Source organism: Callithrix jacchus, chromosome 17, assembly GCF_049354715.1.
Source record: "Callithrix jacchus isolate 240 chromosome 17, calJac240_pri, whole genome shotgun sequence".
Classification (NCBI taxonomy): Eukaryota; Metazoa; Chordata; class Mammalia; order Primates; family Cebidae; genus Callithrix; species Callithrix jacchus.
The window spans coordinates 45577894-45590470 of record NC_133518.1 but is presented as its reverse complement, the minus strand read 5'-3'; the positions used below and the strand labels follow the sequence as shown (position 1 = coordinate 45590470).

General features: G+C 42.5%; 1 protein-coding gene across 26 annotated transcripts in view; it reads right to left on the bottom strand.

Moving 5' to 3' along the window:
- PIK3CB (phosphatidylinositol-4,5-bisphosphate 3-kinase catalytic subunit beta) overlaps window positions 1–12577 on the bottom strand; it is a 165884-nt gene that overhangs the window by 127477 nt on the left and 25830 nt on the right. For 20 of the 26 annotated variants that reach the window (XM_078354111.1, XM_054246992.2, XM_035278411.3 and 17 more), the window contains exon 2: window positions 4423–4527. The exons of 3 other annotated variants lie outside the window; for them this stretch is intronic. The gene's annotated coding sequence lies outside the window, so the exon portion shown is untranslated. Of the gene's footprint in view, window positions 1–2179; window positions 2300–4422; window positions 4528–12577 lie in introns of all 26 variants that reach the window. 3 more of the 26 variants (XM_078354108.1, XM_054246994.2, XM_078354122.1) reach the window with 1 other exon arrangement.

The window sequence follows — 12577 nt, the reverse complement described above, 5'->3', positions numbered from 1 at the left end:
GCACTTACATTGTATTAGGTATTATAATTTATTTTCATTTTCCAAGATACCTTAAGATGATTTTTGTTTTTTGAGATGGAGTCTCAGTCTGTTGCCCAGGCTGAGGTACAGTGGCACAATCTTGGCTCACTGAAACCTCTACCTCCAGAGTTCAAGCGATTCTCCCGCCTCAGCCTCCCAAATAGCTGGGATTACAGGCCAGTGCCACCAAATCTAGCTGATTTTTGTGTTTTCAGTTGAGAACAAATTTCACCATGTTGGCCAGTCGAACTCCTAACCTCAGGTGATCCACCTGCCTCAGCCTCCCAAAGTGCTGGATTACAGGCGTCAGCTACCCCGCCTAACCGAGAGAATTTTTTTTTAAGAAAATGAGGTGTCAATCTGTCACCCATGCTGGAGTCCAGTAATGTGATCACTTCTGGGCTCAAGTGATCCTCCTGCCTTAGTCTCCTGATGGGATTGCAGGTGTGAGCCAGCATGCTCATCCAGCAAGAGGTGATTTAAAGTATACAAGAGGATATGCATAGGTTGTATTGCAAAGACTATACAATTTTATATCAGGAACTTGACCATTTCTGGATTTTGGTATCTGCAAGGGTCCTGGAAACAATTCCCCACAGATAGCACAGATGACTATATATTTATTGTTTATCTTCTCTGTCCACATTAGAATGTCAACTCCATGAGAAATGGGCCTCTGTTTTCGTTCACTGTTGTAACCCTAGCAGCCAGCAGAGTTCTTGGTATATTAGTAGATGCGCAGTAAATATGTACTCAATAAATAATGGCCTCCCGTGCCTTGATGCATCCCTTTATCAATCTTGCATTTCATAGACAGTTGTTTCAACTATCAGTGTCAAATTTCTTATTCACCTAAAAGGTTATGCTAGCTATATTCATACTGCCCGATATGTCATGCCAGCTTATGTCAAACTAGGCCTTTACTATTGCTCAGCAATCCTTTCTATTCTATCCTGGTGGTCATATTAAGTTTCGTCACCATCATCTCCGGCCTGGTCAATTTCAACAGCCTCTTAATTGACCTTTACGTTTCCACTCTGCACCAATAATTCACCTTCAATAAAGCAGTCAGAGGACTCTAAGGAATATATCATATCATATCACTTTTATGCTTAAAAACTCACAAGATGCCAGGCACAGTGGCTCATGCCTATACTCCCAGCACTTTGGGAGGCTGAGGTGGGTGGATCACCTGAGGTCTGGAGTTCAAGACCAGTCAGGCCAACATGGTGAAACCCTATCTCTACTAAAAACACAAAAAAATTAGCCGGCGTAGTGGTGGGTGCCTTTAATCCCAGCTACTTGAGATGCTGAGGCAAGAGAATTGCTTGAACCCGGGGGGCGGAAGTTGCAGTGAGCCAAGATTGCACCATTGCGCTCCAGCCTGAGCAACAAGAGCAAAACTGCATCTGGGGAGGAAAAAAAAAACCAAAACTCACAAGACTTCTTTGAGTCTAAACTCCTTACCACAGCCACATGGCACTACGTGGTCTTACTCTGCCTACTTCTTCAATCTTAAATTTTTTTAAGAGATAGGGGCTTATTAATGTTGCTCAGGCTGGTTTCAAACTCCTAGCCTCAAGCCTACTGCCTTGGCCTCCCAAAGTGCTGGGATTACAGATGTGGAGCCACTGTGCCTGGCCTACTTCTTTAATCTCATTTCATGACATTATGGTCCTCATCCACCCTATTACAGAAACACTAGAATTCTTTCCATTCCTCAAACATAATCAGCTCATTTTCACCTTGAGGTTTAAACTTATACAGCATGTTTTTTTTAGCTTGGCTAAATTCTTGTCTTTCAGACCTTAATGTCACCTCCTCAGAAGAAGACAACCAGTCACTATCAACTGCCCTATTTTAATTCTTTTCATATCACATTACAATTTTCTATTGTTCTTGTTCACTCCAATGATTTGCTCCACGAGAACACTTAGTCTTGTCTGCAAGAGTGCCTGACACAATACAGGTGGTCAATAAATATTTGGTGAATTTGGTAGCTGCCCTACAATGATTTTCCTAAATGCTTTCTCCTCCCAGGATCCCAACCTCACCACTGATTAACTATATGCTAAATAGATAAATAACCTCAATCCCTACATTATTAAAAAAGTAAGATTAAAAAATCCTACAGTTAGCTGGGTATGGTGGCACACACCTGCAGTATTGGCTACTCAGGAAGCTGAGGTGGGAAGACTGCATGAGCCCAGGAGTTCAAGGTTGCAGTGAGCTATAATTGCACCACTGCACTCCAGCCTGGGTAACAGAGTATGACCTGCTGGAAGGGAGAGGGAGAGAAAGGGAAGGAGAAAAGAAGTTCTACAGCTTCATCCTCTTTGCCTGAAAATTCCTTGATATATCCTCTCTTCCAGTCCTCTAGTTTCTAAGCAGAAAGACTGCTACTCTTTTAAGAGCTAAGCCCTTTACCTATGTCTTTGATCTCAAAGTTCTTACCTTCTCAGAGTAAAATCTTAATCATTCTCTTTCATATTTAAACTACGTGCAAGCTGAGAAAAATGGCTCACACCTGTAATCCCAGTATTTTGGGAGGCTGAGACAGGAAGATCACTTGAGCTCAGGAGTTCGACAGTAGCCTGGGCAACCTGGTGAAAACCCATCTCTACAAAACATATAAAATTAGCCAGGCATGGTGGTGAACACCTACAGTCCCAGCTACTTGGGAGGTAGGTGGACTGCTTGAGCCCAGGAGGTCGATGTTGCAGTGAGCCAAGATCCCACCACTACACTCCAGCCTGCGGACAGACCAAGATTCTGTCTCAAAATAAATAAATAAAATACATGCAAATGGATCATTCCCATTTACCCAAAATATACTACTTGCTAATGCTAAAGTATCTAGCAGGCAAGCATACCCCCAGGCAGGGAATATGTCTGTCCTATTAACAGTATAACTAGGGATGATCACATTTATTGTCCAAACCAGTAAACTTGAGAGTAAAAGACAGTATTAGAAATAATTGGGCATTAAAAATGCCAGGCGTGGTGGCTCATGCCTGTAATCCCAGCACTTTGGGAGGCTGAGGCGGGTGGATCATGAGGTCAAGAGATCGAGACCATCCTGGCCAACATAATGAAACCCTGTCTTTACTATAAAAATTAGCTGGGTGTGGTGGCACATGCCTGTAGTCCCAGCTACTTGGGAGGCTGAGGCAGGAGCATTGCTTGAACCCAGGAGGTGGACGTTACAATGAGCCAAGACCACACCACTGCACTCCAGCCTTGCGCCTGGTGACACAGCGAGACTCTGTCTCAAAAAATAATAATAATAATAACTGGGCGTTAGGCCAGGCGCAAAGGCTCATGCCTGTAATCAATCCCACTAGCGCTTTGGGAGCCCAAGGCAGGCAGACGTTAGGCGTTCAAGACCAACCTGGCAAACATGATGAAACCCATCTCTACTAAAAATACAAAAATTAGCCGAGTTTGGTGACTCACGCCTATGATCCCAACTACTTGGGAGGCTAAGGCAGGAGAATCACTTGAACCTGGGAGGCGGAGGTTACAGTGAACTGAGACTGCACCATTGTACTCCAGCCTGCATGACAGAGCAAGACTCCATGTCAAAAAAATAAAAATACAAATAACTGGGCAGGCCAGGAGCAGTGGCTCACACCTGTAATCCTAGCACTTAGGGAGGCCAAGGCAGATGGATCACGGGGTCAGAATATCGAGACCATCTGGCTAATACAGTGAAACCCTGTCTCTACTAAAAATACAAAAAAATTAGCTGGGCATGGCGGCACGTGCTGTAGTGCTGGCTACTCAGGAGGCCAAGGCAGGAGAATCGCTTGAACCCAGGAGGTAGAGGTTGTGGTGAGCCGAGATCCCACCACTACACTCCAGCCTGGGCAAGAGAGCCAGACTCCATCTAAAAAAAAAAAGAATAAATAACAACTGGGCATGAATTGATCTACAAGAGATTTGAATCAGGATATATGGCTACCCTCACTGTAACTCCAGTGCTTAAGGAAGTAATGGCTGCATCTTTAATACCTATGGGTTTAATACGTGAATTAGCTGAAATATTTGGATTTTATCACCTCCTCTTTACTCTTCACTTCATTGCAAGCTGATTTTCAGCCATAATCAGCCTCCTGAAACGGCCCCTGCTAGAATCATCAATGAATTCCTAACTGCCAAATCCAAAAAAGTTTCTTCAGTTTTCAATTAACCTGTCTGAAGAGCTTGGAACACTACTGACCTTTATCTCTGTTTCATGAAGCTCTGTTCTTAACTGTAGGAAACATAATCCTCAATAACAGACTATCTTCAAATAAGACCTAGCATCCCTCCCACTCCCACTCCCTACCTCATAGGTTAACTAAAAAATGTATAATCTAACCAATATTAGTAATTAAAAATACAAAATTCGATACTTACCTAAGAATGATTGCCCCCATTTCAGTCTTTTAGGGAAACAGATGCCATTACTTATTTTTTTAAAGTGACGGTTTCATGGAAGACTTTTTCCAGTTAGAACATATACTACAAAAAAGATTGAAGACAAAAGTATTAATCTAAATAAGCCAAATTAAGTCAGATAAATTTTATTACTCATATATTTAATCATTTGTTAATGCTACACATTTAAAAACATGTAGGTTGAAGATCTAATGAGGGTGAAGATCTATTTCTTTGCTCTCAGATGTTGGCCATTTTCCTATCGGATTGTCTTTTTCTAATTAATTAGTAGGCTTTATATAGTCAGGACCAGGACAAACAACATAATTTGTAGAGCCCAGTGCAAAATAAAAATGTGAGGCCTCAGGGCTGAGTAACCCGAAAAAAAAAAAAAAAATGCAAGGCCTTGGGGGTTCCCTCTCTCCGCTTTGGAGCCCCCCTCCCTTTGTCTCTATACAGGGGAGCTGCTTCTTTCTTTCTTCCCCCTACTTTCTTGCCTATTAAACTCCCTGCTCCTTAAAACTAAAAACAAAGCAAAACAAAACAAAACAAAAAAACTGTGAGGCCTTTTCACCAAGATGGCACCAAAAAAGAAAAAGGAAGCCCCTGCCTCTCCCAAAGCTGAAGCCCAAACAAAGGCTTTAAAAGCCAAAAAACACACTGTGGAAAGATACCCGCACGCTACCCACCTTTAGGCTGCCCCAAGACAGTACAGCCAAAATATCCCAGGAAGAGCACTCCCAAGAAAAACAGGCTTAACCCTGACCAGTGAGAACATGGAAGACAACACCACACTTGCATTAGTTGTGTATGTCAAAGTCAACAAGCATCAGATCAAACAGGCTGTGAAGAAGCTCTAGGACTCTGACATGGCCAAGGTCAACACCAGGATCAGGTCTGACAGAGAGAAAGCATATGTTCAACAGATTCCTGACTAAGATGCTTTGAACGCTGCCAACAAAACTGCAATAACCTAAATTGAGTTCAGCTGGCAAATTCCAAATATAAATTTTTCACCATAAAAACACTTTAAAATAAGTAAATAAAGACGTTGGGCCACTTTTCCAAAAATAAAGAATTTCAAGACGGTGACAGCTTACCAATAAATTAAGCACAGGGAACCATCTAAATGAGGGGTCCCGTGTGACTGCTCAGACTGCACACCCATGCAGCCAGCCATGGTCAGGACACTAATTCCCTATTACATATATTACATTTATTTATCCCAAAATATGTGGCATGTTTTCACTTTATGGTGTCTTTTGATGAAAACGAATTTGTTTTAAATGAGAGGAACATTATAAAACAAACTTTAGAATAATTTCAAAGTACATAAAGCTGATTGTGTTCCCAAAAGTAAGAGAACTGGTGAACTCAAATATAACAAACTTGTTTATTCAGGATGTTGATAGTGGGGGAGGCTATGCAAGTGTGGGTACAGTTATGACTGTGTGGGGTATATGTGAAAACTCTCTGTACCCGCTGTTCAATTTTGCTGTGAATCTAAAATCACTCTTAAGAATAAAACCCAGGCACATGCCTGTGTCCAATTACTCAGAGGCTGAGGTGGGAAGATCACTTGAGTACAGGAGGCCCAGGCTGCAGTGAACCAAGATCACACCACTGCTCTCCAGCCTAGGCAATAGAATGACACCCTATATCAAAAAAAAAAACAAAAAACTATATACTCTATGGAAAGACTGTCTGTGTAAATATTGCTAAGTGAAAAACGCACTGTGTAAGGGGGGAGGTGGGAAGACATTTGCAAAATAACAGTTATAATATGCTACCCTTGAGATTGGTGGATTTTTGGGTAGACAGAAAGAACAACAATCTGTAGTTATTTATTAATTTTTCTATCTGTTTTTGTTTTTGAGACAGTCTAACTCTGTTGCCCAGTCTGGAGTGCAGTGGCGCAACTGCAGCTCACTGTAGCCTAGACCCCCCCGGGCTCAGGTGATCCTCCACCTCAGTCTCCCAAGTAGCTGGGATTACAGATGTGCACCAAGACCCCCGGCTAATTTTTCTATTTTTTGTAGAGACAGGTTTTACCACATTGCCCAGGCTGCTCTTGAACTCCTGGGATCCCGTGTGCAATCTGCCTGCCTCAGTCTCCCAAAGTTCTGAGATTACATGCCCGAGCCATTGTACCTGGCCAGAATCTGTATTTTTATTTATCTTTATTTATATAAAGAAACTCTAGAAGGTTACATGAGAAACTGAACAATAGTTTTCTGGTGGGGTGGAGTGTTGGAGGAATGGTGTGATCAGAAACAGGGTAGCTGAGGGATATGGAAAGAGACTTTCCACTGTTTATGTTTTTGTATTTAAAAGCATTTCTAACTCCAGGAGATAGTACAATACATAAATTAGTAAATAAATGAACCAAAATAGGGCCTAAATACTATCAATACAAACACGCAGTAATAAGAACTATTATTTTACTGTCTCTGAAACTAAGACCTTAGCACTGCCCACCTCATAAAGTCACCAACCCAAGATCTCTAATACTAGTCCCTTTGAAAAAGGATATTTTCTCCATAACTCCATGTTGCTTCTCTCAGGGTTAAGGGTCAACTCTTTCTCCCCTAGCTATACAAAGCCTCATGTCTCTTCTGAACAAAAGCCTCACCAAGCCAGGCACAGAGGTGTAAGCCTGTAATCCAGTTACTTGGGAGGCCAGAGGATCACTTGAGTCCATAAATTCAAGACCAGCCTGGGAAACAAGGCGAAACACTGTCTCTACTAAAAATACAAAAATTAGCTGGGCATCGTGGCGTATGCCTGTAATCCCAGCTCCAATACCCTCCAAATTTGTCTCTCTGCTTCAAATCCTACCTCTCTACAATTAATCTGCACCAGATCAACCAGAATGCACCATGTACAGCATAAACCAGATCATGGGAATAATCTGCTTAAAACCTTCCAAAGGCTTCCTGCTGTGACCCTACCTGCATTACAACTATGAACTACTAAGACCCTATATGATATTAAAAATGACCTACCTACAGAGACTCTATATGATCTGGTATCTGTCTACAACTAGCTTCATCTTCTTTTTTTCTTTGTTTTTTTTTGGTTTGTCTGTTTTTTGAGACAGGGTCTTGCTCTATCACCCAGCTTGCTGTGCAGCAGCATAATCACGGTTCACTCCAGCCTCAACCCCCTAAGCTCTAGGGATCCTCCCACTTCAGTCTCCTGAGTAGGTGGGACTACAGGCGTGCACCACCACACCTGCCTAATTTTTGTTATTTTTTGCAGAGACAGGGCTTTGCCATGTTGCCTAAGCTGGTCTTGAACTCCTGGGCTCAAGCAATCCACCTGCCTCGGCCTCCCAAAATGCTGGGATGTCAGGCCCTGATGGACCTACTTTCCTTTTTATTCAATTACTCTCTAGCCTTACTGGTATATTCTCTTTTCCTCACACTTTGTTCCTAATTTAGGGCTCTTGTACACGCTGTTCTTCGGCTTGCAATGTGCTGCCCCCAGGTCTTCCACCACTTCATAATATTTATGTTTTAACTCAAAAGTTGCCTCTCCTAAGAGGCATTTTATACAGTTCCACAGTTAAGATAGCAACCGAGATCATTATCTACCACATTACTTTATCATCTTTATAACATTTACTAATGCTCACAATCATTTACTAATATAAATGTTTCTTCTACTGAAGAACAGGAAAAGTCTTGAGGATAACTTTTAATTCATAAATTTTTTTTTTTTTAAACAGAGTCTGTCACCCAAGCTGGAGTGCAGTAGTGCAATCATGGCTTACTGCAACCTTGACCTCCTGGGCTCTGGGGAATCCTCCCACTTCAGCCTCAAGTAGCTGGGACTATAGGCATGTGCCACCACACCCAGTTATTTTTGGTGGGGGCAGGGGTAGGGATAGGGTCTACTATGTGGTTCAAGCAGTCCCAAACTCCAGGGCTCAAGCAATCCTCCCACCTCAGATTCTGAAAGTGCTGGGATTACAGGCTTGAGCCACTGCACTCAGCTACAACTCTATTATTTTATTGATTGATTTATGGAATTTCACCCTGTCACCCAGCCTGGAGTGCAGTGAAGCAATCTCGGTGCACTGCAACCTCCGCCTCCCAGGTTCAAGTTTTTCTACTGTCTCAGCCTGCTGAGTACCTGGGATTACAGGTGTGTGCCACCACGCCAGCTAATTTTTGTAGAGACAGCTAGTCTCTACATTTTAGTAGAGATGGAGTTTCATTACGTTGGCCAGGCTGGTCTCAGACCTCCTGACTGCAGAAAATCTGCCTACCTACACCTCCCAAAGTGCTGGGATTACAGGCATGAGCCACCAGGCCTAGCCTGTTTTTTAACTTTTCTATTAACTCTCAACTATTTCAAAATTACATACATATAAATTTCACACCAAAAAAGAATAGGCTGGGCATGGTGGCTCACACCTATAATCCCAACACTTCGGGAGGCTGAGGCAGGTGGATCACAAGGTCAGGAGATCTAGACCATCCTGGCTAACATGGTAAAACCCCATCTCTACTAAAAATACAAACAAAATTAGCTGGGCGTGGTGGCACATGCCTGTAGTCCCAGCTACTTGGGAGGCTGGGGCAGGAGAATCGACTGAACCTGGGAGGCTGAGGTTGCAATGAGCCGAGACTGTGACACTGTACTACAGCCTGGGTGACAGAGCATGACTTGGTCTCCAAAAAAAAAGCAAGTAGAACAGGTACTCACAATAATGAAATGAGGTGACATAGCAAGAGTATTATTTTTAAAATAACAATAATCTACACAAGAATGAGTAGTTGTACCATAGTAATTTGTATTAAATATCAGAGCCTCCCTATTTTATAATCATTGTATGTGTCTGGATCATGCCACAGACATTATCAATACATTAGATGGATAAAATTACCTACATTCAAAGTTGTAAGAATGACAGAATAGGTATGTTTATATTTGAAAACAGTCACAAGCCAGGCACAGTGGCTCATGCCTGTAATTCTAAAGCTTTGAGAGGCTAAAGAAGGAGGACTGCTTGAGCCCAGTCCTGAAGTTGGAGGACAGCCTGGACAATGTAGCAGATCCCGTCTCTAAAAAAATAATAAATAAAAAATTAGCTGGGTGTGTTGGTGCACACCTGTAATCCTAGCTACGTGGGTGGATCACCTGAGCATAGTTCAAGGCTGCAGTGAACTATGATGGTGCCACTGCACTCCAGCCTGGGCAACAGAGCAAGATCCTGTTTCTAAAAACAAAAACAAAAAAGAAGAAAAAGAAAGAAGGAAACAAAAGGGGGGCCAGGCACAGTGGCTCACACCTATAATCCCAGAACTTTGGGAGGCCAAGGCAAGTGAATCACCTGAGGTCAGGAGTTCAAGACCAGCCTGGGCCAACATGGTGAAACCCTGTCTCTTCTAAAAATGTAAAAAAATTAGCCAGGTGTGGTGGTAGGCACCTGTAAACCCAGCTACTCAGGAGGCTGAGGTAGGAGAATCGCTTGAATTCAGGAGATGGAGGTTGCAGTGAGCTGAGATTGCACCACTGCACTTCAGCCTGGATGACAGAGACTCCATCTAAACCAAAAAAAAAAAAAAAAAGAAAAGAAAAGAAAAGGGGTAAGCAGAAAGGGGAAATGAGAAAGGGGGAAAGGAAAGGAAAGATACAGGGAAAGAGGGAAGGAGGCAGGCAGGAAGGGATTCTCATCTCTACTGAGATATTACAAGTTACCTTGCCTGTGGAAAACTACATATTTGTGAGGAACGGCCAGGCACAGTGGCTCACACCTGTAATCCCAGCACTTTGCAAGGCTGAGGTGGGTGGCTCACGAGGTCAGGAGTTTGAGACCACCAGCCTGACCAACATGGTGAAACCCCGTCTCTACTAAAAAATACAAAAATCAGCTGGGCATGGTGGCTCGTGCCTGTAAATACAACTACTTGGGAGGCTGATGTAGGAGAAATGCTTGAACTGGGACCCAGGAGGCGGAGGTTGCAGTAAGCCAAGATCACGCCACTGCACTCCAGCCTGGGCTACAGAGCAAGACTCTACCTCAAAAAAACCCAGTTTTGACCTTCCAGAGCTCAGGTCCCTATACTATATTTTGAGTACCAACCCTCCTCTATTCTGCGATCCACAATACCCTAGACAGGATCTATATCTATCATTTGTATTCATGCCAACATACCAGAATTATCTGTTCATTTGCCAGTCTCTCATGAAGTTTCTTTAAACTAAAACCATGAGCCATGAACCTTCTTCAACTTTGCAACCCCAGTGCCTCAGAGCACACAACACATATCCTCTCAATAAATGTTCCATGAATAAATGATGGATATAGGTAAATATTCACACACTCTAATATATTAATATAAAAGTATATGTGAATGAAGCAGAGTTTCCCATGGCCAACTTTTCAGCTAATAGAAGTGTACGAAAGAAAAATCTTGCCAGGCAGGGTGGCTCACGCCTGTAATCCTAGCACTTTGGGAGGCCGAGCAGCGTGGATCACTTGAGGTGAGTAGTTCAAGACCAGCATGGCCAACATGGTGAAACCCCATCTCTACTAAAAATACAAAAATTAGCCGGGCATGGTGACCTGTGCCTGTAATCCCGGCTACTCGGGAGGCTGAGGCAGGAGAATCGCTTGAACCTGGGAGGCCAAGATTGCAGTGAGCCAAGATCATGCCACTGCACTTCAGCTTGGACAACAGAGCAAGACTCCGTCTCAACAAAAAAAAGAAAGAAAGAAAAATCTTATGATAAACTGACAGCAATGCCAGAAGTAGAATAAAAGAGATATTCAAACCTGGTATGACTACATTAGAACAGAACTTTTCAATAACTTTAGCCCAGAGGGAACAAGGAAAGTAGATCCTAAAGGGCATCTTAAACTGTAAACAAACACCCACTGCTCCAGTCATCCACCAGAATAAAAAGTACCCACCTCTGCAAGCAGACAATTAAACCACTGTTTTTAAAAAGGTTGGGGAAAGGAGGTGGTGTCAAGGCAGGGAGAGTGCCAGAGACTGGATGACTAAGAAAGAACATAAACAAGCATTCTCCTTAGGAAACTTATGTATATTTTAAATTTTGTTAAATTAGAATATAAGAAAACGTATTTTCCTGTCTTTATCTGCATTAGTTTTTAAATCAATGCCTCTTCCATATCTATGAATGACCTCCATCCTCCCAATCCAAGTAAACACCAACATGATAGCATTATTGAACACAGGACACATATTTGCCTCTCTTGCTTATTATTATAGCTGGCCCAGTAACTTGTTTAACAAATATATCCAGATTCTTCATTAATTGGATAGCTGAAGAAGCATGTGGGCCAAGGGAAAAGAATTCCTTTTGCAGAAAGGTCCTGGGATGAGGCTGGAGCAAGGTGTCATACAAGCCAAGACATGAAAGATGCTATTGGAAGAGGCTCAGGTGTGGAGGGAAAGTTCTATGCTGAGTTTTACCACTAAGGCACTAGGGAAGTCACTGGAGTTGATGGCCTCCTTCTCTGGGCCTTCATTCTCAAACACAACATAAAGCTTTAAAATGCTTAGGCTAACTTAATTTTCAGAAAGTCTCTTTGGCTTGTTTGTCTGAGAAAGCCCCAGCCTCTCAGCAGAATAAATCTGACATTCCAAAGGTATGAATTTTGACCAGAATCAATTCACTGGTGGCCCACATCATTACAGCAAAGTATTAAGCATTCAGTTATTGTTAGATAATTTTAAAAAAGGTTAATACTGTCACCACATATTCTAGATAAGGAAATAGTTATAAAAGTAACCTGATAGTCCAGGCACAGTGGCTCACACTTATAATCCCAGCACTCTGGGAGGCTGAGGCAGAAGGATTGCTTGAACCCAGGACAACACAGCAAGAGTCCACCTCCACAAAAATTTTTAAAAATAACAATTAAAAAAAATGTAACCTGACAAATCACTTGGCCTCTTATAGAGAAAAGAATACATGAATATTTTAGAAAATAACAGGCTGGGCATGGTAGCTCATACCTATAATCCTAGCATTTTGGGAGGTCAAGGCAAAAGGATGGCTTGAGCCCAAGAGTTCAAGACCAGCCTGGGTAACAAGCAAGAACCCCTCTCTACAAAAAAATTAAAAACCAGCCAGGTGAGGTGGTACACGCCTA